This window comes from Catharus ustulatus, chromosome 11 (genome assembly GCF_009819885.2).
Source record: "Catharus ustulatus isolate bCatUst1 chromosome 11, bCatUst1.pri.v2, whole genome shotgun sequence".
NCBI lineage: Eukaryota > Metazoa > Chordata > Aves > Passeriformes > Turdidae > Catharus > Catharus ustulatus.
Genome location: NC_046231.1, coordinates 2478950 through 2506494, shown reverse-complemented (window position 1 = coordinate 2506494; position 27545 = coordinate 2478950). Strand labels below are relative to the sequence as shown.

The 27545-nt window shown below is 39.7% G+C and overlaps 1 protein-coding gene across 5 annotated transcripts in view; it reads right to left on the bottom strand.

Moving 5' to 3' along the window:
- KCTD15 (potassium channel tetramerization domain containing 15) overlaps positions 1–27545 on the bottom strand; it is a 259607-nt gene that overhangs the window by 89115 nt on the left and 142947 nt on the right. Inside the window, exon 1 of one of the 5 annotated variants that reach the window (XM_033069856.2) lies at positions 13431–13703. The exons of the other annotated variants lie outside the window; for them this stretch is intronic. The gene's annotated coding sequence lies outside the window, so the exon portion shown is untranslated. Of the gene's footprint in view, positions 1–13430; positions 13704–27545 lie in introns of those variants that run through there. 5 annotated transcript variants of the gene reach the window in all.

The window sequence follows — 27545 nt, the reverse complement described above, 5'->3', positions numbered from 1 at the left end:
TGGCTCCCCTGCTGCCAAGAGCCAGGCCATGCAAAACCAGCACACCCCCTCATAAAGGCTTTGTAGCTCTTGCCTCATGCCTGTTTGCTGTACATATTTTTGTGTTGTGTACTAGTCAGAAATACCATCTCTTAAAACTACCGTTTATTTTTTTATTATTCTAAAAACAGCTTCATGTGAGAAATAATTGTTTTGATATGGGTTGCCTTGCAAATTGTTTTATTCATCAAAGTGAAAGCAGGAGAGAAGCAGAAACAGAAATAGTAGCATTTTCATTTAAAAGGAATATATTTCTTTTGAAACAAAACCCAAAAATAGTGTTGCTGTGTCATTCTAGTAAGTCCCACTATCTACACAGCTGATATTGATAGCTGAGTATTGTCTGAATCTGTGATGCTACTTTTGTCAAGAAAATTATAAATTTACATCCAGAGTTTGCAACAGGGCTATTAACTGTCCTGTACTCTATTGTTGAGATTAGAAGTTGACTGAGGAAAAATTCTTTTATTAACTGGGGTTTGGAAACCCTGATACTTCTTTGACCTGCAACATACTAATAGAACAGTTTTGAAAAAAACACATACCGTTGTGCTTTTTTCCAGAATGGTCTTATATTCTAGGAAAAACTTAATCCATCTTCTTGACTAAATAATGATGCAACTTTAGCTTGCTCTGCTTCCATGATACCGAATAAAGAAGGGAGCATGACACATTTATATCATAGGTTTCAATGAAAGAATAGGAGGAGCTGTTTGTGAATTTATTATGAGGAAGGTACAACTGCTTGTTTGCTCTGTGTTCTTTGCTATCTAGCCATACTAATTAGAACTTGTAATTTCCTGACTTAATTTATATTCAATAAGAATTCTATAAAGAAAAGTCAGGTCTGTGTTACTGCATTCCCCATTCCTTCTTTGGACCTATCCCTGGGAATACTGTTAATTAACATCATTAGCTTTCAGGCACTGTCAGCAGTTACTTGCAATTTCTACTTAATACCTTTCAGTTATTCTTCATTCTCATATTTAATATTTTCATATTGCCTTCGTAGCATGACTTTGGCAAGGACATTACACTTTCCCAGATTTATTAAAAAGTAAAAGCTCAAGTTTAAAATCTAGCACTGCATTTATATTTAGTAGCCTGTAGAACTATTCAGGTAACCAGAGGAATTTCAATGAATTTCCAGCAATTTCATGTCATTTGACTTCATGTAGCTAGTTAGAATAGCTCAACCAGAACCCAGAAATATTTCAAGACATTGTGCATGTCAGACACGAAAGCTTCCCTGGTCTTTCTATTGGAGGGGAGACAAAGTGATACAGGTGGAATTTTGGGCTGCTTTCATGTCATTCTGCAGAGATGTTTCTTTGGGAAAGAAAGCGTAAATGGAAAGAGAGAAGGCTGCAGGCAAAATTGAAAAAGTATGTCTACACAGACATGCCTCTGAGTGCTGGAATTCACTGCTTTGATAGACTGACTGTAGATCAAATAGCCCAGATGTGTATCCGAATGTTGCATGTTATTATGTTACAATCAATTAACTGGAACTGATAGAGTTTCCCTTTCTCCTCTTCTCATCCTTGATTATCGACAAGTCTTCTTAGTATAAAAGATCAATATGGAACATTAAAAAAGGTTAACACTTGTAAAAGCTACAAAACTTAGTGCAGCAATGGTGATAAATGGACAGGCTTTAATTCATGCCCTGTGAAAGAGAAGCAGCTCTTGGGAAGCTCAGCTGAGCTCTTTGCCAGGCCCTTTATTCCTGAGTGCTTGAGGGCATTGGGATTTGCTGTTTGTCATTTCTCACTGGCTCCACTCCTCTTCTTTGTGGAAGGCTTTCTGCTTCCTGTTAAGGAGCTCACTTCCACTCCCTCAGTCAGATTTTCATGACTGATGGGTAGAACAACATGGTTGAATGAGAACAGGGTCTTGAACTGACTTTCCTATCAGTGAGACTGAGAGAGAAATGAGGTTCTGCTCAAAAACTGAGCGCTAACTACTACCAGGATTCAGGTGACATCAGATGGTACCTAGGACTCCACCTGAGGTGCAGCCCAGGTAGCAGGAGTCAAAGTGCTAGTATTGAGTTTTAGAAAGCTTGATACTTTTTAAAGGTAAGGGGAGGCCATTTAAAGGTGCTCAAAAACTTCTGGAATTCATAATTTCTCCATCAGTAAAGTGGCAATTTGATGCTCATGTTTTTTCCTTGGCCATGCAAAGTTCGATGAAAATTGGTAGTGGAACACCTGGAAAAAGGGACACACCTCACTGAGCACACTTAATGCGTTGTGTGGTGTGTGCCTGAGAGCTTCAGGGGCTTGCAGGACATAAGGCTTGATCCTAACAAAGCTTTCTATCATGTGAACCTTGAAAGACAATTTAGTGGCAGTGGGAGTTGGAGGACAATTGCTCTGTTAACTTCAGCTCACAACTCTTCCCACCAGAAACTGGATATCCCAGACTCTGATCCATTTGCAGCTTGGTACTTGGCACTGGAGGGAAGCCTATGGTGCCTCTCTCCCTGTGCAATTCCCAGCACAACTCTTGTCTTCATTCTAGCCCCACTTGGCCCTGAATAGCTCAGGGAGCTCATGGAGCTGCTGCTACAGGAGATAGCTTTCATCTATCCCCATGGCTCATCTCTTCACTCTCCTGCTCCCTGCCTCTGACAGGTCACTTCCTTCCTCTGCACAACACAGAACTTGGCATCTGGCAGAGAAATAAAGGAGATGATGCAGCACCTCAGGGCTGTGGGGAGAGGAAAACAGCCTTCTGTGGGGATTGGTGACTGTTCTGGTCATCTACACACCTGGATGAGCTCCACTGCTCCTCTAGAGGGGTCACATCTGCTGTGGCAGGGAGAACAGACAGGTGTTCCCCATTTGGTCACTCTTCCCTGCTTCCTTCTCACAAAGCCTGGATGCAGGAGCCAGAGGGCTCTAGAGTAGCTGTCTCTCTGTCAGTCTGAGCTATCAGTAGTACCTGAAGTGAGAACCCTTCTGCCACTGCCATTTTATGGGCACATCTGTATTTTCCATTCACACAAAATAGCACTTGCTGTATTTCCTGGCACCCTAGTGTGGAATGCTGCATCAGCCCAACGAGTATGAATTGAGAGATGGATTGTTTGCATATACCCTGGCAGCCAAAATTTGGGATACAGTTGCTATGACAATTGAATTATTTGATTTTGTAAGTCAATGCATGCAGACAGTCACTAGCCAATTGACTGCTGGATATGGTTAGCTAGGAATGGAACTTTTATTTAGCTGATAAAAATGTGTGAATGTGTCTGATTTCACTGATAGCTTTCCTATGACAATTGTTGTTCAGAGCATTTCAATGCCACCGTGGTTCACTCAGTACCTTACACACAGTTACTTATGATCCATTCTCTCTGAAGGGTCTCTGGCACAATCTGCCCCTCTGTTTCGGTCCTCAGAGGCAGCACTCTGCCAGGCAGAGCTATTTCAGTGAAGCACTGACTGGGTGTGAGCTTACACAGTGCAATTCAACATCATCACTTGTTAGGCTGCCTCTGCTCTGGTGCTGCCTAAACCCCAGGAATGTAGAAAAGGAAAGTGGCCACCACAGGTCTTTATTGACCTGGCTGTTTGTTCCACCTGAGATGCAACTCTTTGACTTCAGATGTGGACTTCTTATCGTGCTACTTTCTATCTTGTGTTTTTGTGGAGGATGCCTACAGGTTGCACTCTATGTGTAAACATTAGACAATCCCATTTGGTGATCTTTCCATGGTCTTAGAGTTGATCCATTTGGCAAAAAAGGAAAAGAAGTTTTTACTCACATGACAGAGTTCCCTAAGATTATTACTCATTATTCCAAAATAAAATATTTAAAACCTTTGCACTCCACTGTCTGAAGATTTGCTACTCTGAGAATTGGATTTGGAAGCATGGGTTTAAAACATCCTTTGTTGCAGTATTAGAACAGCTTCTGCTTAAGCAGTAGTTATCTATGATAGTATAACATTGTCTTTTCAATATGAAAATTTGGCACTTATTTCAGTGGGATCAGCTCCTTCATGAGCAAGCAGCAACACATGATGGAGTTTTTCAAGTGGTGGTAAACTGCTCTCCTTATCTTTTACCCAATGCTCCCTCTTCTCACTGTACTTTTCCCTGAAAGAATTGGGAAGTTAGTGCTGCTCCTCTGAAACCAGTTGAAAACTACTAGGGGCTTGCAAAAAGCAAGTTTCTTCCTGTTAAATTTTATTTAAAAAAAAAAATTGGATACAATTTTCAGACTTTTTTTTTTTTTACTTCTGAAAGAACTATAATACAAGAAAGTAAATATGTATTAAAAAATACATGGAGTAAAGTTTTGGTCTCATTTTTGATTTCTTTGTGTCTCTGCCTCAAGAAAAACTAAAACCATCAGGAACAGGCATGGAAAAGAACAACACTGCTTCACATACTCTCACTTTTTCCAGTATTGTCTCTTTGCATAAAAAGGGATATCATTTACAAAACTGTCATAAACCTCTGTAGAAAAAGATTTAATTATCCAAAAAGCGAAGATGTCAAAAACATAAGGACAAAGAAATAAAAATGTTTTGCATCATTCTTTAGAATGAATTTAAGTGTCTGTCTCTGTTGCCTCATGCTAACCCAGCTTTGCTGCTTTTTACCCTTTTTAGAGTTTCCTTTTCATCCGAAGGCACCAAAGGCCTTCTGGCAGGAATTGGGTTTCTGCTTTTGATGCAATCTCAGATTCTCTTTTCAAAGATGCCCTAAACTTTCTTTGTGGAGCTGAAATGAACTTAAACTTGCAGAGGAACATCACATGCAATTTCAGATAGCTTTTCTATACTTTTTGCTGTTCAGAACATAAAGATTCCATTTACTTTGAGAAAATGCATAGCAGCATGGCCTCAAATCCCTTGCCATAACTTCTTGTGCATTTGGTTTACTTGCACAAAAATGAAATTCTTTGGGGCATATTCCTCAGAGAATCTCTCAAGGCAATTTTACCCTGAGGAACTTGAGAAATGTGCATTTTCATTTGTGAGAAATGTACATTTTCACTTGTATGCTTTGTATGAGGTTCAGGGCTGGTAATCTTATAGGAAGAATATGTTATGTTAATAAAATGAAATAATTAAAATCATAGTAAGTATGATCTGGTCTCAATCTAGTATCTCCTTAACAGAGCCATGGAGTCAAATTTTGCTTGCAAACAAATGAGATTCCAGCCTCTTACTTGACATAATTTTCCTTTTTTCCCCCCATTATGGAAGGTGGAAATTGCCAATATGTTGGCAGCAAGTGCTGGAAGAAGCAATGTGAGTGATTTCCTTGGTGACTGTCAGACACTTCAGGCCAGGCTTTCAAACTACATTTGTAAAAAAAGAAATACACTGTGGGAAAGATAAGCAGTGTGGTCTTTAGCAAGCTTGTTTCTTGCTGGTGTGCTGAACCCAGTTGCCAGCCTAGTGCTGCTGGATTAGCTTGGGGAACTTGCTGAACTGAATGATTCATTGCTTGCTTTATTTTTACAGAGAAGCTATAATATCCTAAAAGTTTAGATACAGAACCTCTGGCATAAAGTCTGAATATATTTTTGCAACACTGCATCCTCAAGGTATCTTTTCTGTAGTGCCTAATTTTGTATTTCATAATGGTGTGTTTTAATTAAAAAAATTTGTCAAATCACAAGTTAGAAGATATTGTTTTGAAGTGAATTAATAGAAGAAAAATTCTGAAGTAATCTTCTGTTAGTAAATGGCTATGTATGGGTCAGGCAATTTCAGAGGTTGTTACTGTGCTCATTTTCACTGGGATAGAATCAATTTTCTCAAGGTAGCTGCTTTGGAGCTGCATTTTGCATTTGTGGTGGAGTCAGTGTTGAAATCCAGGGATGTTTTTGTTACTGCTGGGTAGGGCTCACTCAAAGTCAAGGCCTTTGCTGCTCCTTGCCCTGTGAGGGGATAGGCTGGGGATGCACAAGGGTTTGGGAGGGAACACAGCTGACCCAGGTGACCCAGGTATTCCATAGGGTGTGGCATCCCATGTGCTCAGCGTGTAAAGCTGGGGGGCAGGAGGAAGAGGGGATGATGGACTGATGGCATTTGCCTGCACAAGCAACCACTGCCAGCCTGCTGAACTTTGGGCTGCCCAGGGGAAACAGGGAATGAATTCCTTGCTTTGCTTTGCTTTATTTTGCGTGCATGTCCTTGGCTTTGCCTGTCTTGGGTTAAGGCAATTTGAGAGGTAGGCACCCTGCCATGAATTACCTTCCCCTATAGTTTCAACTGATCCCTTTCCACCAATAAGGAGAAATGAAAAATAAATATCTCTAAGTGAAAAAAAAACCCAGTTGACTAACAGGAGAAACAGCAACAGGTGAAAATAACAGTGAACGATCAGTAGATATAAAATTACCAAGGCTCACTAACTCCTGGGGACAAAGACACACCCAGAGGGGACATCAGGGGACATCAGGGGACAGCAGGGGATGGCAGGGACACCATGGGCAGGAAAACCCCAAGATGAAAGCCAAATGACTCTGCTAGAGTCCAAGCCCACGAGGCCAGGGTGGATCTCAAGAGTCCCAACTTTAAAAAAGATCCCAGCAAACCCTGATCCCATTTCCAGCCGCGGCATCAGGCTTCAAAGCCACTGTAACAACTTTGGGCACAGATAGATGTGGAACACAGTAACATTTTGGGTTACCCTGTTAAACTGGCTTTATCTGAGCCACATCTGCTCTTCAGATTCTCTCCCGACCCCGTGGGAAAGGAAGTCAGCGAGTGGCTGTGGTGCTTAATTACTGGCTGAGGTTAAAGCCCATGAGAGTTAATTAATGTAGACAATATCACTTTGTGTTTTGCTGATTATATTTTAAACGGGCTTAATTTTCAAGAGTTTGCAGCAGGGGAGGTTTCAGAGCCTATGTAACATGAAGTTGTGAGCTTGGCAGGCTTGGCATGGTCTGGAGGCTTGGGTTCATTCCTAACTCTGAGCCTCTGTCTCCTGGAGTATAAAACTGGAAGGATGTGCTGTCTCAGAGGAGTGCAGTGCCTGAAAGCTGATTCACCAACAGCAGGAGTGGTCAGTGCTCTGCAAGCATTCTATGGATGCGCTCTTTAACTTCTTAAATTGCTGAGAATTACATTGCTGATCACAAGCAGCACTTTGGAACAAAGTTACTTTTTTCCCCCCCCTAAGTTCTGCCCAAAAGGTATTCCTGTTATGTTTTGTGTCACCTTACTTGTCTTGGAATTTCTTCCAGTTCTGCCTGTGTTTATACATTAACACTGATGGACATTAACACTGATGGACATGCTGTTGACACAAACATTTTCCCAATGCTCTTACTCTGCATGCTCCTTTGACAGGATAGATTTTCAAATATCATTTTCCAACTGTTTGGTCTCATATTCTGTATCACCTAGAGTGCCACATTGGAATAACTGATGTAAAGAATAGAAATGTTCCTTGAGAAACTTAGATTTGTATATATGAACCACTGCAATGACATTTAATGCTCAGCTTGTAAGTTTTATTTGGTTCTGTAGAGTGTTTCAGACTAATTTGGATGTGATAGGATATGTGACTGTTATATAAAGTAGTTTTACTGGTTTTTTTAAAACACGACTTTCTGGTCATAATCTCAAAATCTGCATAAAAACCAACAGTCTTTAAAATGTGTTTTAGTAATTTTAAAATATGATTTCACCTTTGTCAGTAAAATAATACAAAGAAGTCTTGCCTGTTAAGATTACAGAGATCTAAAATTAGCTGTAGTACCTTTGCTTAAACCATCTCCTCTCTGAGTCCTCCAAAAGGAATGAGTCTGTTTTACAGCTTTGCACAAATTCTCCCTTGTTCTCGGGGTTCTCTTTCTTCTCTGCCAACACCCTAAAGGCATCACAGTAGCCAAAATGAATGTATGCAAGCATCTTAAGAGAAGGGCTTATTACAACTTCTAATGTTTTGAATGTTTTTCTGTTTTCCCTTAACTGTATGTGGCTTTGTTTAAGCAATAAACTTACAAATAATTAGAAACCCAAGAAAAAGGGATTTCTTTTGATTTAAATCTACACAGGGACTGAGGAACCCTGATTCACTTCTTATTGAATTAGAGAATTATTGAATCCTAAAATAAAGTAATATAAAAGTGTTGGGTCAGGTGAAGAATGCTGTGTTTAGTTATATTTATCTGTATTTAATGTCTCCTTTAAACAAATAAACATCCAAATATTCATGACATGTAAAATGCTACCACTAGTTTGAAACTATTAAATAAGAACTTCATCCTTCTATAGATCACCTTTATTGAAATTGAGACATACTAATGAACACATTTCATCCTGAATTTTTATAAGAATACCGCTGACTTCATTCTGAGTAAATGTTACGTTAAATTAACTATAAGTCTCTTTAGTGTTTTAGACAGTAAGTTGCAGCACTAAGAACTCAAATCTTGTTAGATGTAATTTAATAAGAGCAGAAAATGTTTCAGTTGATTTCTAGTGTCCACATTCAGAGGTTAAAATAGAGAATGTACACTTATGGCAAAAAACAACATGGAGATAGCAACATTTTTCTTCTTCCTTTCTGTGGCATAAACTGTTGTTTTTAATATACATGAAAAACTTCAGGTTTGAGATTTCATATTTTTTTAAAAAAGTATTCTTCTAGAACCTCTTGCAGTTCATAACTGGGTTCTGTACTGAAAGCCAGCCCAGTGAGGTTTTTGTGTGGCTCAGTCCTGCTCGTGCAGCATCCCAGTGTCTGACTGAATTACTGTGAACCCAGCAAGCAGCACGGGCATGAAGATGTCAGCTCGTAGCCCTTCTGCTCACGGGCCATTAGCTTTTCATTGATCTTTACAAGAATCGTTTGGATTGGAAACGTCCTTTGCAATCACTGAGCCCAACCATTAACCCAGCACTGCTGAGCACCCCCCATCCTTAACTCCTGTCTTTAAATACCTCCTGCAACTTTGCAAGCCTGTAACTCTTTCAAAGAGCATGTCACCAGATAGATATTGAAAGGAAAATCCTGATCACAGCTCTACAAAACCAATAAAACTGCCTTTATGAGCTTTTATGAAATTTTTTATTGCTCAGAGGGTCTCAGTTTCAGCAGGCAGTGAACCACATTTAGACACTAAAACCTGTTTCTCACAGTCATCTCCAGAAGTCATTGCCTCTGTGCTTACAGCACTCCAGTCCTGTGAACATATTTATATTCTTGTCTAAATTTCTGCACAGTAAAGTCAAAATACAAAATGTTTAACATATGTGTCTACTCTGAGTGCTGCTAGCAAGTGAAGAGGTCAATGATGGCTCCTGGAAAGGAAACAAGCTTCTTTGTTTTCAGTACTACAGTAGCTAAGGCAGAAATCATTAATTTTCATTAATCACTGTGCTATAAATCTCAGTTTAATATCCATTTCAGATGTTCTAGATAAATCCTTAACCTTTCAGTTGTTCCCTCTTGTAAGCCTGTATCACTGATGAATCTTGGCAGTGACAAATGGCAATGTTAGACCCTGCAACTACTTCTATTCATGTTCTTCCTCTGTATCTTTAGAAGGAGGAGAGAGGAACAGGCCAGGGAAGACAGTTTGAATACTGATGCTTATAAATGGCATCCTTCTATTCCTTACCTTCCTCAAACTCTGAGCCTGACTGCAAAAAACAGAACTGCCCTCTTTAAAAAATAAAATTTAAAAAAAATCAGTATCTTGAATGATAGAAACCATTTGCTTGTCTTGGTAGGAAATTAAGCCAAGCTAGATATCAATTAGTCATTCACAGCCCTGATCCTCTCCATGGGTAAATGGGAAGGTTGTTTGATTTCCTTTGAAATTTTTACAAAATTCTCGGGAGGTTCAATAACCAACTTTTACTTGCCAATTTTAGAACAATGAGGTAGAATAGGTTACTTGGCAAATTTTAAAACAACATCCAAAATAAGGATGCAAACTTAAACTTAGCACACAAGGCACTCATTAAGGAATTGACTGGAATTTCTAGTCTGGTTTACAATCTATTCTGAGAAGAAGAAGAAGTTAGGAAAAGAAAGAGAGACAGAAAGAGACAGAAAGGGGAAGAGTAGCATGGCCACAATCTGTGGATCCAGTGACAAAGTTTGGTCATTGCAATTTCAATGTCCAGTTGCTGAAGTGGGGGTGAAAGAGTCCAAAGTCTTGATCCATTGGGGTGGGGGAAGCCCATGAAACACCAAGTTCTGTGGGTTAACACAGGTTTGGGTGAATGCCCAGGTACATCCCTGGGGGACTTTTACACTGATGTCACACTGTGAATCACAGGCATTTTGGGGGGCTCTGATGGTTCATGACCCCTTCTAAGGCATGGCCCTGCCCCTCCTGGCAGTGCAGGTGAGCAGGTATGGCCCTTCAGGATGAAAACCTCCAGCCCTCTGTGTGAGTTCCCAGAGCTGAGCCAATTGTGCAAGGGAGGGCATTGCCCTGGTCTAAAGCCCTGTCCCACCTGGCAGCATCTGCTTCTGATTGACCCCTTCCCTTCCCTTCCCTTCCCTTCCCTTCCCTTCCCTTCCCTTCCCTTCCCTTCCCTTCCCTTCCCTTCCCTTCCCTTCCCTTCCCTTCCCTTCCCTTCCCTTCCCTTCCCTTCCCTTCCCTTCCCTTCCCTTCCCTTCCCTTCCCTTCCCTTCCCTTCCCTTCCCTTCCCTTCCCTTCCCTTCCCTTCCCTTCCCTTCCCTTCCCTTCCCTTCCCTTCCCTTCCCTTCCCTTCCCTTCCCTTCCCATGTACAATTCTGAAATAGCTCCATTGTTTCCTCAGGAAGGAGCTGCCACATGTCTCTGAGACCACCTGCAATGAGTTTTTTGGATTCTTGCAATAAGTGGTCTGACAGCATAGCCAGCACAATGAGAAAGTGATGTACATCAGAATTTCCAGAAATCTGTTTTTTTTTTGCCACATAGGTCTGGGACCCTTTAAAAAGCTGCCAATTGTCCTGCTGGAGAGAGAACAGTTCTCACTGTGAGAGTTAACAGATGTTATGAAAGTTGCTGATTTGAGTTGGACTGGAATTTACTTAATTCGGAAACTTTTGGGTCTGCCCCAACTTTACCACCACCTGATGGGAAGACTGGCAGACAGGCATAATAACAATTCAAATTTATGAAAAATGTTATTCCAGGTGAAAAGGTGTACATGTACAGGTAATTAAACAAAAAAATCACTCTTCCACAGGACAAAATTTAAAATTATACTACACTACTTTTTTTTCCATTTTAGATCCAGGTGAAAACAGGATTTTGATTGAAGCTTAGAGTATAAGTTTTCATGAAATGAAAAGACCAAATTAATTTGAGAAGTTCTCATTTTAGGAATAGTCAGTTTCTCTTATAATGGTATTTTCTGGAATATATTTTTTATGACTTTCAGAAATATCTATATGTTAAAAAAATCCCAAAACAACCAATCCACCCACCCAGTCTATTATGCAATATGAAGTGCTTTAATTTTCCTTGTGTGCTTTTTGTTGTGAAGAAAACAGTACGGGCAATTAAAAAAATAAGCTAAGATTTCAATTCCTGGGTATTACAAGGATTTTGCAGCTAACAATATTATTAAACTGTCATGAAAGAGCATAAAACTGTTAGATATAAATATTTTTGAGTGTTATCTGATAGGAAAGCTTTTGTTTGGGGTAATGAGAGATGCATTTCAAAATCTGAGTTTCATGTAAAAAGTATCTTTTGTCCCATGTGTGCTGGTGAGGATTGTCCTGATGAGAAGTGTGGCTGATCCAGCTGAGGACAGGACATGGAGCTGTCCCCTGCCAGAGCCAGGGCTCTGTTTAGGTTATTGCTTTAGTGGGAATCATCTTTCTTAATGATCCCTCAAGCAAGACACAGAACTGTATTAATATTAAGCAAAGAGCTTGGAAATTCCCCATCACAATGTGGAATGTAACAGTAAATGTAATGCTTTAATAGAATGGTTTTATTTGTCACAAAAAACAATTAATTCTGCAATGTCTCCTTGAACAACTGCAGTGCTTTTTGTGCTATTTGTTAATATATTTAGATTAGATGCTCAAGTGAAAGCCTAAACACACTGTCATCCTCAGACATACTTATGCAATTAGAGTGCAGCTTATGTTATTGTTTTCTAATTCAAGTCTTGTGCAGTAATAAATTAAGAAACTCATTAAATTTTCAATTGCATTAATAGAAAAATTCAACTTATTACATTCTTTGGTAAGGCCTAATAACAAAACACTGGAAATACATCTATTTATTTTTTTCTATCTTTGTAAATATTTTTACTCAGATAGCCTCTACCTTCAATACAGAAAAAAATAAAGTAATAGAAACATAAACTGCAAAAAATACTCTCTCTCATATGGAGTTTAAACTTAATTCCCTTTGTCACATTTTAAAGAATTTGTGAACAAATTTCATGACTGCCAGCCATCCCCATAAATAGCAGCAGCTTTGTGCTCTGAGCTTGGCACTGCTTTGTTCTACCAAAATTGTCAAATAAAGACTGATAGCACTATTTTTATTTGGCAATGCATGACACAACTTGATGCTATACGTTGGGCTATTTTAAAAAGGGTGGTGCTAAAATTAGCTCTGTTTTCACTGCAATTAGAAATTGTAAGTGTGTGTATTTAATGAAGCTTGCAGATATGAAACTGCTCAGTGAGCTAAGTCTATACTGGGAGAAATCACTCCACATCCATTAAAATCACAATGACTAGATTCACGGTAGAGGTGAAATTCCTCACTTCATGAAGCTTTCTCTTTTTTTTTTTTTTTTTTTTTTTTTTGTAACTGCTAATGGTTAAAGCCCAAATTATTTGAAAATTAATGTAGTTACACCCAAGTATGTATTTTTTTCCACTCTGTGTTAGTATGTTCATGTTACAACGCTACAAGAGCTACAGAAATTCTTCCTTCATCCTAAAAGGTGTTGGTGGTGTTTAAATTATTCAGTGGTATCTGAACTAGTGTCAAACTGCAGTGAGACAGAGAGAGAAACAATCATGAGGAGGCTTGAGATGCTTTGCACACATCACTCACTCACTCTCACTCTAGATAAGTATGTACAAAGGAATAACTACATTTGTCTAGAAAATCAAGGATTGTAAAAGGGAATTTTCCTATGAATGGCAGACTCACAAGCTTGCTGTTGCCTGCTACCATCCCAAAGAGTGGAAAAGCTGCCTTCTATACCCAAATGATCACTGTTAGCTTTTGTCCAATTAGCTCTTCAATCTGGGCAAAAAAATGTCATAGGGCAAAACTTAGTTCTGTATTTCTTAAAGCAGTTCTAAGGCATCACCTGCTGAATTGTTTGCCCAGCCGCACAAGTCCCATTTACTTCTCAGTGAATTTATTAAAATCTCATGGGCTTGGAGCTCTGTCATAGAGACCTATTCAAATTCCCCACTTACCTTTAGTAAATGACCTTTTGCCTCACAGGGGATGCGATATTTTCAATCTTAGCTCTTCCTATCCCTCTTGCAGGACAGGGAGGTGTCTAGCTGCCAGGTCAGCTACATTTCTCTTTGTCCTTCCATGAAGCCTGCAATTGTTTTTGGAGGCAGGAGGAGAGGAATTGGTACCAGAGGTATCTGCAGAAAGATGTCTGTGGGGTTTTATCACTTAAATTTCCAATGCTGCTGCTCCTGTAAATGATTTCATGCCAATCAGTGCTCATGGAGTCTAATGAAGCTGTAAAGCCAAGTCATAACCTGCTGTATTCCTCAATAAGGGAACTCAAAATATTGCAGGTCACTGGGAAAGGCAGAATTTCCCTGTGTATATTCATACTTTTATGAGGAGATTTTCCTCTGCCTCTTCTTGTGCCAGTGTCACTTGGGAAATGAAGTGAATTGCCAGTAAAATAGGATCTAAAGGCCCTCTCAAAACATTAAAAAATTAATCAGATTTGTCATTTTGTTACTCAACTCTCAAATTTATTAGACTAAAATTATGACACTTATGAGTCTGACTCATGGTTTTTGATTGCTCAAGGTTGTCAATATGACGTATGAGGCGTTTATCTTTTTATTTATTTTTCCCCTCTTTTTCTATCCCCCCTACCGACACAGAGTCTGGCAGGCATGAGCCTGCAGGGGTGCACCACATCAGCCAGGGCTCATGGCAAAACCAGAATACTCACTCTAGAGAGGTTTCCACGTCCTCCTCATGTTTTAAATAGTTTACACAAAGGTTTGAAAAAAGAAAGCAAAACTACACAAACCAGCAAAAATCCCCAATCAAAAAAAACCCCAAACCACAAACAAAAAGAAACAGGTGACCCAGGGCTCTGGAAATGTTTTGCCCATTGCAGTGTCCAGTTTGTTTTCTTTTCCTTGTGTCACAAAACCAGGAGTCCATAAAAATAACACAGACCTCTCCTTGACCTGTGACATTCCTTGTTCTCCTTCTTATTGCTGCTTGTTTTTAACTTGCCTCTGTTGAACTCAGCCAGAACCTTCCTAATAACTCTTCTCCTGTCACCAAATGTTAATTAGCGAATATTATGACTTTTGCTGGGATTCAGTCAATTTTCTTCCCACAGCCAGTGTGAGGGTGTGCTTTGCATTGGTGCTGAATTCAGGGTTGAAACCCAGGGAATGTTTTCATTTCTGCTGGGCAGGGCTTGCACCAAGTCAAGGCCTTTCCTGCTCCTCACCCACCACGGAGTAGGCTGGGGGTACACAAGGATTTGGGAGGGGACACAGCTGACCCCAAGTGACCCAAAGCTCATGTCAATGTGAGGAACAGGGAAGGTGGGGAGCAAGGGCTGCAATGATCTTTGCCTTCCCAGCCACTGCTGTGTGTGATGGGGGTGCTCAGCACCTGCCCATGGAAAGCAGAGGATGAATTCCTTGCTTTGCTTTGCCTGTGTGGCAGCTTTTGCTTCACCTGTTAAATTGTGTTTATCACCACTGTGGGTTTTCTCCCTTTTCTATTTCAATTCTCCCTCTGGTCCCACTGTGGGTGGGGGAAGTGACTGATCCTCGTGTGGAGCTTTGTTGCTGGCTGGGGTTAAATCCCAGCAGTGAAATTCTTTCTTTTTTTTAGAAAGAGGGGACCACCTCCTCACCTCCCAAAGAAAAAACACCAAAGCAAACCAGAAACCGAAGCCAAACTAACAACCAGCCAAATCTAATGGGTAACTGGACTGAAGATGCTGTCTACCCAGCTGAGACTCTACAAAGATTCTCTGTTTAATCCAATGTAATCTGACTTGCTCTAGGATTTTCTGTAATATTTGCAGTATCAAGGAACCTCTTAGGTCATTGTGAGTTCTATGGTGAGGGTTTTGCTTGGCTTCCTGAAGTCTTTGGAGTGACAAGAAAGGTTTCAAATTACTTCAGGCTGGGTTTTCAGTATAAGGTATTTATTCCCAGAGCTGAAGATTGTACCACCCTCAAGACAGATAAGCATATCCAAGCACTGAAAGTTGTTACATTCATGGCAATGAAAATATTCACACTAAGGAAACAGTGGTTGGTAGAATTTCAACACATTATTCCTCTTTCTGAAATGTGGAAGCTCCTACACAAGGCAGTGTTTTGTTGAGTAGACAGTCCCAGCAGTGAAAGGGCTTTGCTCTTATCTTGTTTTGAACCAGAATAGCTCAGCCTGTGGCCAGATGTTCCTCCTGTTGGTAGCTACAGTCCTGTTTGGAGTTCCAGGCTTGCAAATATCACTTCTGCTCACTATTATTTGGAGGGATTTCATAAAGAATTGAAATACAGGGAAGATCACCCGGCTTGTGCTCACAGGAATAGGATGTTATAAAGAAATGTGGAATTCATGCAGATACAGGATCTGCATTGAAGATGTACATAAGCCTGTTTTTCCTGATCAGTGTCCTGATGCAAACTGTTTGGTTTCATTTAAACATTTAGCTTTAAGGTATGTGGATATAACTGAACAATGTGGTTAAATTCCCTGTAGTTTGTGCAATGGGTTCTTAAGGACAATTTGCTAGAACAATACGTTCTGGTTTTAAATTTTTTTCTACTGTCAATTGGAATAATAAGTTTTAATGTACTTTTCCTTTGACTTATTTGAACAACTCTTCTGCAATAAAGCATATGAAATAATTTCATTTACCTTGGCCTAGACTTGCACTAAGAAGTGCAGCACAGATGTGAAGTCTGTGATTACTGCAGCTATGCCACTCTCCTGGCAATGTGTCACCTTTAATGTGACAGCTGTATTCCAGCCATCAAGGGTTACAGCTGCTGGCAGTGTGAAGTTCTCATTATGCCATTTCTACTCTGCAGTAAAATAGCTGCAAGCTGCTCCCATCTCCTCCCTAACCTGACATCAGAAGTCCTCCTGTTTATTTTTTTCTGATTTTTCATCTAATCTGCAGCACCTGGGTTTGTGTTCTGAGACTGACCTAAGGTATATTACTTATCTTTTTAAAAAAGGAGTTTGTATATTCAAAAATACATAAAAGTAACAAATAAAAAAGCTGATCATAGTACTTTTCTCCTTCGAGCAAATGAACTGGGAGTATCTTAAAATTATAGGAGATTTTATATACTTAATTGTCATATACACAGTATTTTTATGAACTTGTCTTCCAGTTGTTCTATGAACTATTAAAACAAATACTTTACAGAATTATTTCATGTTAGGAATTTAAAAATAAAAGCCATGAAGTATCTACCTTGAGAAATTGCCACAGCAAAATCAGAGTGATTTCACTTGAGATTTTTTAAGAGAAATATTTTTATTTTTCTTTTTCCTGAAATAGTGAACTGCCTTTGAAGCTCATTTGGCAAAGAGATGAATTGATAAGAGGAGTTCAAACTTGCTCACATTTCCAGAGATCAAAGGCTATCCCTTGGTCCACTTTCTCCCTTCCCATTTCTGAGAAGGAGAACAGGGTTTTTTTACATGTCATAGATCAGAGAATCAGATATTCCCAACTAAACAGCAAAGTAATACAAAAAACCATAAAACAATTCTGAATTATAACTGCACGACCAAAAATAAACCCAGATTTTCAGGGGACTAATGACTACAGTTGGTGACAGCAACTGCAATGGAAATTAGAAAAACATCTTGTGAAGAGAATCACTTTTCATCAACACCTGATTTTTAATAAAGCAGTGCTGAATTTTAATTTGCAATTCAATTTCCTTAATGCAGACACCTTGTGTAACCAAGAAATCAATATCATCAGATGGATGTATGGCTTTTGCCTCTCTATTTTAAAGGTCATGTACTAATTCAAGCTGCTATAAAAGTTAACATATTTGAGTAATTTTAGGCTAGATAAGATTTCTCTGCAGTCTTAAGAAAACTATACTGACATGCTTTCGGCAGCAGAATAGGATGACACGTTGCTGCTGTGTGACAAACCCAATACAGAATCTTTAATAATCCTGTTAATGTTTCATCTAATGCAAGGGAAATGGTAAATAAATTGCGGCTTTAACCCACTGCTGAGCTTCCAATTACTGTTTTTCTTCCTATCTGCTTTCAATATATCATTTTTTTAATATGACTGAAATGTTCTAACAATCAAGGCTTAGGATCCTAACAGCATGAAGTCCTCATTATGTGATTTCTGCACTACAGTAAAATAATGATTGTGAAGCAAGCTGTTCTCCATGTCACACTTACAGAATAACTCATAAGAATACCCATTTACCAGCTTCTGGTTATGGATTCAATTACTTAATGCCTTGGGTTTGTGGATGTTGGAATCATGTCATGCATCTGTCTTGAGCTGCACCATAAAAAGCATTCAAAGTGAATAAATTACAGGTGATGTTCCCCAGAAGCACTCTGAGGTTTTTGCTTTCTCCCAAAGCCATTCCGCGTTCTGGCTTCTAAAACTTTAATGAAGAGTTTCATAAACCATAAAAAAGCCCACTAGAATGTCGTGACCTTCTTTCATTTTTTGATTCTGTGCAAAAATTTTTGTTTTCCAGTAACAGGGAGAAAAATATTACACTTGAGAGTCAGCATTTAAATTGTGTGTTCTAGTCCCAAATACATATTAAACAGAACTGTAGAGGGAAGTAAACAGTATTTTAGATGGCTGTGCAGGTTTTCTAAAGAGAGATTTTATTTTTCCAAACAAAAGCCCTGTGCATAAGATTAATATGTTTTGCCTCCTCCACTCCGCATTTTAAAATTGGCAAGGAGATGAAATCATAAATACTTAATTATCAGCAAGTGACTCTTACAGCTGCTATATATCTGCTATTTCTTGTGTTAAGTATATAGCAGGGGGAATTTTGGGGCATGTGACTGTACTTCACCTGACCTATAGCCCTATTATTTTTCTTTCTGTTACTACAAGACAAAACATAATTAATGTAAGGCTTATTTGGCTGAGTGCTGCAGCCTGACAAGTATTCCCTCCTGTGCCAGAAGTCCTGAATTCAGGACCATGCTTGTTGCCTGCAGTCCTGGGATGCCAGGATTGGAGCACACCACACACATGGACTGCTTTTATAACACACCTGCTCTATAAAATGAGCTTTACATGCATCAGAAAATGGTGGCTGTGCCCCCAAAGGTGAAATACATGAGGAATTTTTAGATGCACATACATTGTTTTGACCCTGCTGCTGCGTGTGAAGCCTGTGCCTGGTGGGTGCAGAGTGGGAAATGCTAAAACACAGAGGATTTTCCAGTCAATATGCACAACTTCCCTGCTTTCCAGGCATCTTCCCATAGGCAAGAAAAGGATCCTAGTAGGATCATGGCTTGCTCAGCTCCAGACAGCAAAGTGTGGATCAAAGGAGACTGGCACTCAGGGGTGACACTTGCAATTAGACTCTTGGGTGTGGGGTTTTAACAAAGATAAGTAGTGACATTCTCGTGTGCTTTTCTTTTCTCTCCCTAACTGCTCTATTTTTGTAGTTTTCATTTCCAGTTGTTACCCTCTCGACCTTTATTTGATACTCCTTACAGGATTGCTTAGAGAGCAAAAAAAATACAGTTTCATGTATCATTAATTCCTGACAACCTCAGTGTTTTATCTCATCTCTTGATACTGTTCCTTTCAGTGCTAAAAAAAATAAAAAAAGGATTTTCAGTCCCATTTCTCTTACCCCTCCAAAAGTGATGGTGTTATGACCAATTTTGTACCCATGGTTAACATCCTGCCCCAGCTGATTCCTTGTGGAGGTGCCAGTGAGGAATGAGTGGCCATGCTCTCATTTGACTATGCTATCATAATTAATAAAGAACTTATTTATGTGAGATAATAGCAGCCTCTTCTGGAGCCAATGCGTCTAAATCATTGCCTTGCAGCCTGCTGAGTGTGAGAGTTGTCTGCCATAGGTTGGTCCAGGGAGTGTTTCCTACAATAAACTCTCCATTTTCATGTAAATCACTTAATTCAGTAGGCAAATACACAGACAAATAATATTTAGTGGAAAATTAACATAGAGAAAAAAGAATGAAAGGGTTCTAGGTACAAGAGACTCGATAGAATGGGAGAGAAATAGAAAGGGCATGAGATGTATGAGATATCTGAATTTCATGTGATTAAAGAAACTGGGAGGTATTGAGCTTGGCAGGATAAGACTCAGAGCCTGTAACATCACCTTCATTTTTCTCAAAAGCATATGGTGTACCATCATCATAGACAAATGCAATTGTCTACAATATGTCTGATCCAACTGGAAACTGGATCACTGCATTCCCTTCATGTATCAGGTGAATTCTGAGTTTCTGCAGCCTCTGCACAGGTTTCTGAGAGCCTTGCAGCAGCAGGAGCAGAACTGGTCTTGGCTTAGTGAGCTGCCATTTTCCAAGGAAGGAGCTCACATGGCATCCCCGACAGAGGCAGCAGCTGCAAGAAATGTCAGCTGCTTGCAGGTGCCTGGAGACCTTTCCAGGACAGGCTGAGATGTGTCCTGTGGTACAAGAATGAGGAAAATGGGGTATAGAAAGACATAGAGTCTGCCATGAGTGGAAATTCTGAGTGGGTTGGCTGAGGTCTGAGGAGCTTCAGGGCATGTTACAGTCCTTGTGGCTGAGGAGAATTATTAGCTGGGAGCAGAAAAGTGTGTGTGGGGTTGGCTACTCATACCTACCCCAGAAGATTACCTTCCTCTGCCTTTCCTGTACTGCTTCCTTGCTGATATTGTTCAAAACATGGCAAAGCAGTCACTCCTCTTCAACCATGATTTACCTTACCCAAATTTTCCTGTATGTCCCAGGTTATTTAAATTCCATTTTGAAAAAAAAAGCTGCAGGTGTTCATCACTATCCTGCCATCCCTGCCTATGAACCTCTGGGAGCAGCACAGTCCCTGGAATCCTACAGGTTTGAATGGGGTGATCCTGGGGTGACCCTGGCAAAGGTGGCATTTCTCAGTTCCTGGGCCGTTTTTTGTCCCAGCAGGGCAGGTGTCTGCAGGTGAGCAGGGGCAACTCAGGCTCTGCTTGCCTGGGCTGGGATGCTCAGACACCCCCTGAATCTGTGCCTTTGCCTTGTAGGACAGGGGTTACCACGCTTAGGACTGACAGAAGTGGGATGTGATGGGCTGCTGTGGCTTTTTGCAGTTCTCATTGCTGAGGTTGATCTTTTTCCATCCTTCCTTTGTGGTAGCCCCTCCCACCAGGACAGCAAAAGCTGAACTGAAGGGATATGTTGGATAGTTGTGTAAATTGGTGCAATATCAATTTAATAAAGACAAGTCTCTACTTCTGTCACGTCCTTCAGTCTTGTGTATCAAAGTCAGTGATTTCCTGCAGATTTTTACAGTCATCCTATAAAGCTTAGAACAGAAAAAGAATCATTGCTCTGATGGTTTGGGAAAAGATAGTGTTCTCTTAAAATATTATAGGACAGCAATTAAGTTAATTGCCTGTATAGTTCATTGAGATGCTGTTTGTTCCTCACTACAGGAATACAATTACATGATTTGTGATATAATGCCTGTTTTTCTGAAGCCATGGTGCTCGCTGCATTGGGACCAGGTTTTTATCCGCAGTGCTTTAAGTGGCTCCTACACCAGAGCTGGCTGTTCTACAGCCAGAGCTAAGTGTGAGGAACACTTAGGAGATGCATGAGGCATGCCTGGCTGCTGAGCTGAGAATTATAAGTCATGCTGCATTTTGCTCCTAAGTAATATGTCAAACACCCCCCCAAAGTTCAAATAAATGGGACATTTACTGCAAGACAACCAAGAGCCAGAATTGTGAAGCCTAACCTTTACAAAATACAGGCTTGCTTTAATAGTCCTATGTCTTCCAGAAAAAAGCTTTGGTTTTCCATTCCTACTCTGCACTTAGAGCTTGTCTCTTTTGTGATCACTATCTTATTTCAAAATAGGAAAGGCATTATTGTGGATGCGCCTAAATGGAATGCTGAAGTGACTGTTATGGACTCAGGAATCTGTTATACCCCCAAATTAAATTCTAACTGTCCATGTAACATATCTTTAGTGTTGCTGTGTAGCACTCTGGAGTGTGAAGCATACGAAGTTTCACAGATATAATTGCACTTTTATTGTAATACGCTGCTAGCTTTTCAACAATCCCTTTGCATCTTCTGAGTGTGTGCTGTAACTTTGTTTCCAAAAAATAATTTATATTTAGGTAGTCATAAGGCTCTATGTTCAGAACACCTTGCAGAATTGTTACCATAAATATGCAGAGATCTTTTTTTAAGTCAGTAAAGAAATCCAGCGAGCATGTGTGTGTGTGTGTATACATGAGTTTTCTAACTACAGAAACAATTCATGTACCACCAGAGTAGAAAAACCTCTTGAACTGATGCCCTTGCACGTTTTGCTCTACAGCTGAACATGCTATTAAACCAATCTGGGCAGTAACATCTGATGAGACCTATTGAACGTAGAATTTTCACAAAGCAACTGCGCAAATTTATTTAGCACAAGCATGTCTTTACTGTTAAACTGTGAGCGTGTGACCTCTGCTGCAACACTTGCACCTGCATAATGAGATTGATAAAACTGGAAATGTTAACTGGAGTACAAGATGCAACAGGAATGTATCTGCCTGAATCCAGTCGTGGCTTTAGCCTCCCCCAGTGCTCGGTGTCAGGCTCATTGCTCCCACTTTGGAGGGTATGTTAGTGCTGCTTAGGGCTGCTGCAGGAGGCTGCTGCCCCACGGATAAACCACAGCAGAGTCACCCCACTGGGCTAAGTGACAGCCACAGAAAGTGGAAACATTAATGAGAGAGGGACAGATGCTTTGTAGGGTCTGTGGCAATAGGAAAAGGGGTAATGGCTTCAGACTAAAAGAAGGGAGATTCAAACTAGGTGTAGGGCAGAAATGTTCCAGGGTGAAACAGCAGAACAGGTTGCATGGAGAGGGGGTGGGTGCTCCTCCCCTGTAATATTCAGGGCCAGGTTGGACACAGCTCTGAGAAAACTGATCCCACTGAAGATGCAGCTGCTCACTGCAGGGTGTTGGTCTCAGTGACCTTTAAATGTCCTTTTTCACAAGCCCCTCTATGGTCCCATGGCAAAGAAAACTTGGAGATGTGAGACAGGCGAGTGGGCACTGCAGTGTCCTAGAGCCAGCCCTGAGCTCAGCTCCCAGCTCCTGCAGGAAATTCCTCCCAGGTTCATTCATTCATTCCAGGCACTAAACCCATCACTGGAGGTCCTCATGCTCGAATATTGGTCTGTGGAAGCATTTGCTAAAATTTCTCTTGAAAGCTTGTGGATTTTATAGATTATACATTATAGATACTCAGAAGTTAAAATGCTACCCTGTTCCCTGGAAACTGGGAAGTTTCCAGTTAAAAATACTTTGTCTTTAATGCTTGAGCCTAATTCAAATACATTAATAGTGGAAGGTTCTGCTTTGGACAGGATGCAGTTTTTCACCTCAGAGTATACCTGCAAATTGCTTTTTAGGAAAAGTAATTTGGAGAAGACTTTTATCTTCTGATCTATAGCATGGGGAAAGGCAAAGAAAACTACCAAAAGGGCCCAAATACAACTAAAATAATGACACAAATACAAAAAAAAACCCCAAATCTTTAGGTTTATGAGAAATGTTCTTGGCCAAAATAATCATTACAGGATTTTTTCAGGGACAGTATTCTGTTTTTGGGAATGTAAAAACACACCAAAAGTTTTCACATCAATGATGATTATGTAATACCGCTAATTGTAGCAAGAATTTCTTGTCTACAAGTGACTTTATGAAGCAGAAACCATTTTATTGATTTCTCTTAGGCCACTGGAGCTCCATTTGATGGGAATAATTTTTTGGTTGCTACATCCCTGTGCTGGATTCAGCAACCTGTGGACAAAAGGCTCCATGTCCCATTGCCAGTCCTGAGTTAGCCAGTCCTGGCCCATTTTTCTCCTCTTCTGCAAGCAGCCACTTCTGCCCCTGGAGTCCCTGACTAAAACAAGCAGCAAAGAAATCATTTGGTTGTTCATATTTCCCTTTGGGTTCAGTGATCAGGACCACAACAGAAATAAGTGTGCGGAACTGAAAGGGCCTTTCTGCTTTTCATAAATGTTCTCCATGATATGAACATTACACAAATGCTTTGTATTCCAATTAAACTTCAACAGCAGCTCTAGCAGGGAGCAACTGCTGTGCACTCACAGGATAAATCAGCTTTCCTACTGAGCTCCACAGCATAGCTAAAAAAGGGAAATCCATTTCAGCAACCTCTATAAAACACAGATGTATTTTCTTTCCATCTTTCTTAACCTTCTTATGTAGCTTTTTTATTTTTGGTGGATGCTGAATACCTATGAGCCCATGTGAGGTCAAAATCCTTTTAATTTCAAAGAGGCTCAAACAGCTGTATCATGTCTGCTCCATGTTTTTCAGGCAGATGATGGAGCAAGCTGGTCTTAGCAGCTTTGAGGTTTAGTTCTACTCCAGATTCCCTGTGGGGTGTTAGGCAAGTCATTCTTTCCTGCAAATGGGAATAATGATTGCTTTGCTCTTTGGCTGTTTCTGCCTCAGGCAGAAAATCTTTGGGCCAAATATTTTTTTTTGAGCTGTTTAACCCACTCCCACTAACAGACCTGAAAAGTATTCCAGCTGGGAAGGGCTATTGAGGGAGCTGAACCAAATCTGGTTCATTGTCACCATTTTAATTTCTATCTGAGCCATAACTGCACCTAAGTCTGCGAAAATTGGTTTGTTCATGAATAAAGAAAAGTCCACTTTGAATATCTGATTATATGGAAATGTCTGAAATGATAAACTATGATCACTGTAGCTCTGTTGGCCACATTTTAAGACAAAAGGTGTTTTATAAGCTTAGCAGAGCAGCCCAGTGCTGGTATTTCTTCCATGGAGCATCAACAAAATCCACTTTTCAGTTGGCCAGCTACAGATACAGGAGGCTCCCTTGGATATGTTTCCTTTTGCCTCCTGCTGCTGTGCTGAGGAGGGCAAGGGCTGTGGCCAGGGGTGCCCTGAGAGCCCAAGGCTCAGCCAGCTGTGCCCTCCTGTGCTCTCCAACCTGGCCACAAAGAGAACAGATTTAATGAAAGCTATCATGGAAGTGGCACTGTGTAATAGCTAACCCTGGGTGAGAGCCACAGCCCCATTTGGTGGAGATTAATGTAACTCCATCCCTTTAAAGACTGTAGTTTTCCATGTTAAATGTAATAACTGAAATTTCCTATCAGCAAGCCTGGTTGTTACAGGCACAGAATGAAAACCAGCTCTGAATTTACTGAGATAATTTCTGTTGTCTGCATCACTTTATGGATACATGCAAGAAAGCCTGATGGAATGAATTATAGTCATAAAAAGAAGAATAACATGCATTTCAGGTTTTTATGTTTTATAAAGGAAGTCTTGATACTTCAGCTTGACAAAATACAGTTTTTCCTTTTCTTCTTTTCTTTTCTTTTCTTTCTTTTCTTTTCTTTTCTTTTCTTTTCTTTTCTTTTCTTTTCTTTTCTTTTCTTTTCTTTTCTTTTCTTTTCTTTTCTTTTCTTTTCTTTTCTTTTCTTTTCTTTTCTTTTCTTTTCTTTTCTTTTCTTTTCTTTTCTTTTTAATTTGAGCCTTTTTTTCACTGCCTGTGAAACAGAGATGAGGGCAAAGGAAGATATGAACACCTGATTTCCCTGACTCAGATCAGGAATGATTGTCAGGCAGTAGGATGCCCTGTGCACTGCAGAAAGTGGGGAGCAATCAGCAGCAATGAAATTTTGATAAAAATAATTTTCATAATTTTTCATAATTTTACAGAATATACTGCATGTATCTTTTGCAATGGAAGGAAAAGTTCTGGAACAGCCATTAGCTCTCACTAATTGCCAGATTATTTCTCCTGAGGCTCACAGGTAGCACAAGAAATCCCTAGTGTTGCAATGGGCAGGGGAAATTCCTACCTCAGAGCAGGAGACAGTGCCAGACTTTGGAAACATCTACCATATTCACATTTACCTTCTTTACCGGCTTTAGACATGGCCAAAATGGCCACACACAATAATTCTACCTTTCCAAGAAACACAGAAAAATAAATGGGCATTAAAGATCCTAAATTCTATTTAGAATAGTTAAAATTACCCAATTGAAACCATTTTTATTTGCTGTTATTTGTGATGAAACAAGAAGCAGCAATGGTTTTGAATTGTTTAAGTTGTTTTGGGCATTTCAGGTGATTTCTGCTCACAACAGTTTTCCCCAAGTTTCACATGCTCTTGATAAAGTGGTCATTGTTTGGAAAAAAGAACAGATTTACATCTTACATTAAACAGAATAAAAGGTATTTGAAAAATTTGAATGAGTGTAATTAGCCAGTTAGCCCTAATGTGGAATTACTTTTTTGATATGCAGTTATGAGTCTTGTGTTTTATGGAAATAGGAGAGAAAAGGGAACAAAGCCAAGATAAGACAAAAATCTGGAAGCAAACATGTACTGTGGTGGGATGAGTGTTTAAAGGAGAGCTGTTTGATAATGGTGATAATTATAAACAAGTTTAAGGATTTTCTCTTTAAAGTATACATCACCTTGGAATCACAATGCAATTTATTTCCTGCTGATGTCTTACTTATTAGCAGAATGTTCTTTTGAAAAGAAGAAACACTTTTTAAAAGTTGTTTTATTGAGACATCCTAAATACTGTTGAGACATTATTTTTTAAATTAGAAATCTATGAAAATTAAGTGAAAAATCCCAAGCCAAATTTTACATTTAAATTCTCCAAGTAGGCTGTCCCTTGGTTGACTGGAAAGAATGTATTTTCCCAAAGGAGCTGGCTCTGTCCTTCAGACATACTGATCAACCTGGAGCAGATGTAATGATTTTCCAGCATTTTTTTCTGTAGCCCTTTCATTCCCAAAGTCCATGGTAGTGTTTTAGGCGCTCATTTTCAACACGTGTTGGAAATGGCTCCAGGTGCACTTCATTGTTTCTGGCTTTTGAAGAGGCAAACTTTGTATGGAATTTTGTTATATTTGTTTTAATACAAGCAACTCCTTCAAGTGCAGTTGGTATTATTTCTGGAATACTGGAGCTCTCAGACACTACCAAACATAGGACCACTCTCTGCAAACTTTGGTCTCTAAGAGAAAACCTGGAGACAATGGAAACAACAAAGGGCTGGGAAATGTTCACTGCATCACTTTTTGTTCCCAAACGGAATGAGAAATCAAGCAAAGCCTGACAGTGTTTGCAAAGCTGGAGCTGTTCTGTTGGAGGCTGATTTTTCATTGTCTTGCCCTGTAAAATCTCCAGAAACAGCAGAGACAGGAGCAGCCACGGGCTCAGCCCAGCTCCATGGAGAGCTGGAATGGACAGAGGTCACGATGGGCTGGAATCAAAACACATCCCAAGCTGCTTCCCTCCTTCCTTTGAAGCATGACACATCCTGAGCTGTCAAAATCACACATCCATTCCCAGAAAGCACAGATGACAAGACTAAAATGGTTCTAGTTGGAGAATTAAAATACCACAATTAACTGTGGGTGTTATGAAGGCCACGTTTTACTATCTGCACTCTCAATGTGCCCATTTATTAATAGGAAAAATTCAACATTTTCCAGGTTTTATTGAATTGTTTTCATTTGAAGCATTCATTGCATCTCTTCTAATTATGAATTGAAATGTGCTGGAGATATAAAAATGGGATAAAAGGCCTTCTGTAAATGTAATGATAATAATTTTAATTTATCCAATTTAACACAAGATTTTCCCAGGGATTGGACAGCATTCTTTTTAATGTTTTGCATAATAAAAGTTGTTTTTACTACACAAAGTATGATTACTGTTGTGCCTTGTTATTATTTTAAACAAATACTGCATTATCATGGTTTAGGAACAATTACAAGAACAAGGGTTGCAGTCACAGAATCAAGTGCCAAATGTGGATGCTTTTGCATATTTGAAATAATTAGAGCTGAAGAGAGATTTTTCTTCTTAGAGAGAGTGTAATTTTACAAGAAATATTGTTTTGGTATTAGTGAGATATTTTTATAAATTCAAAATGTTAAATTTTTTTCCCCAATTTTTTTCACAAGTCATTATTGCATGCTTTTGAAATTAAGAATTATTTTTATCAGGGAAAATGAAAACATTTTGTTTAAGACTGAGAAGGACATTTTG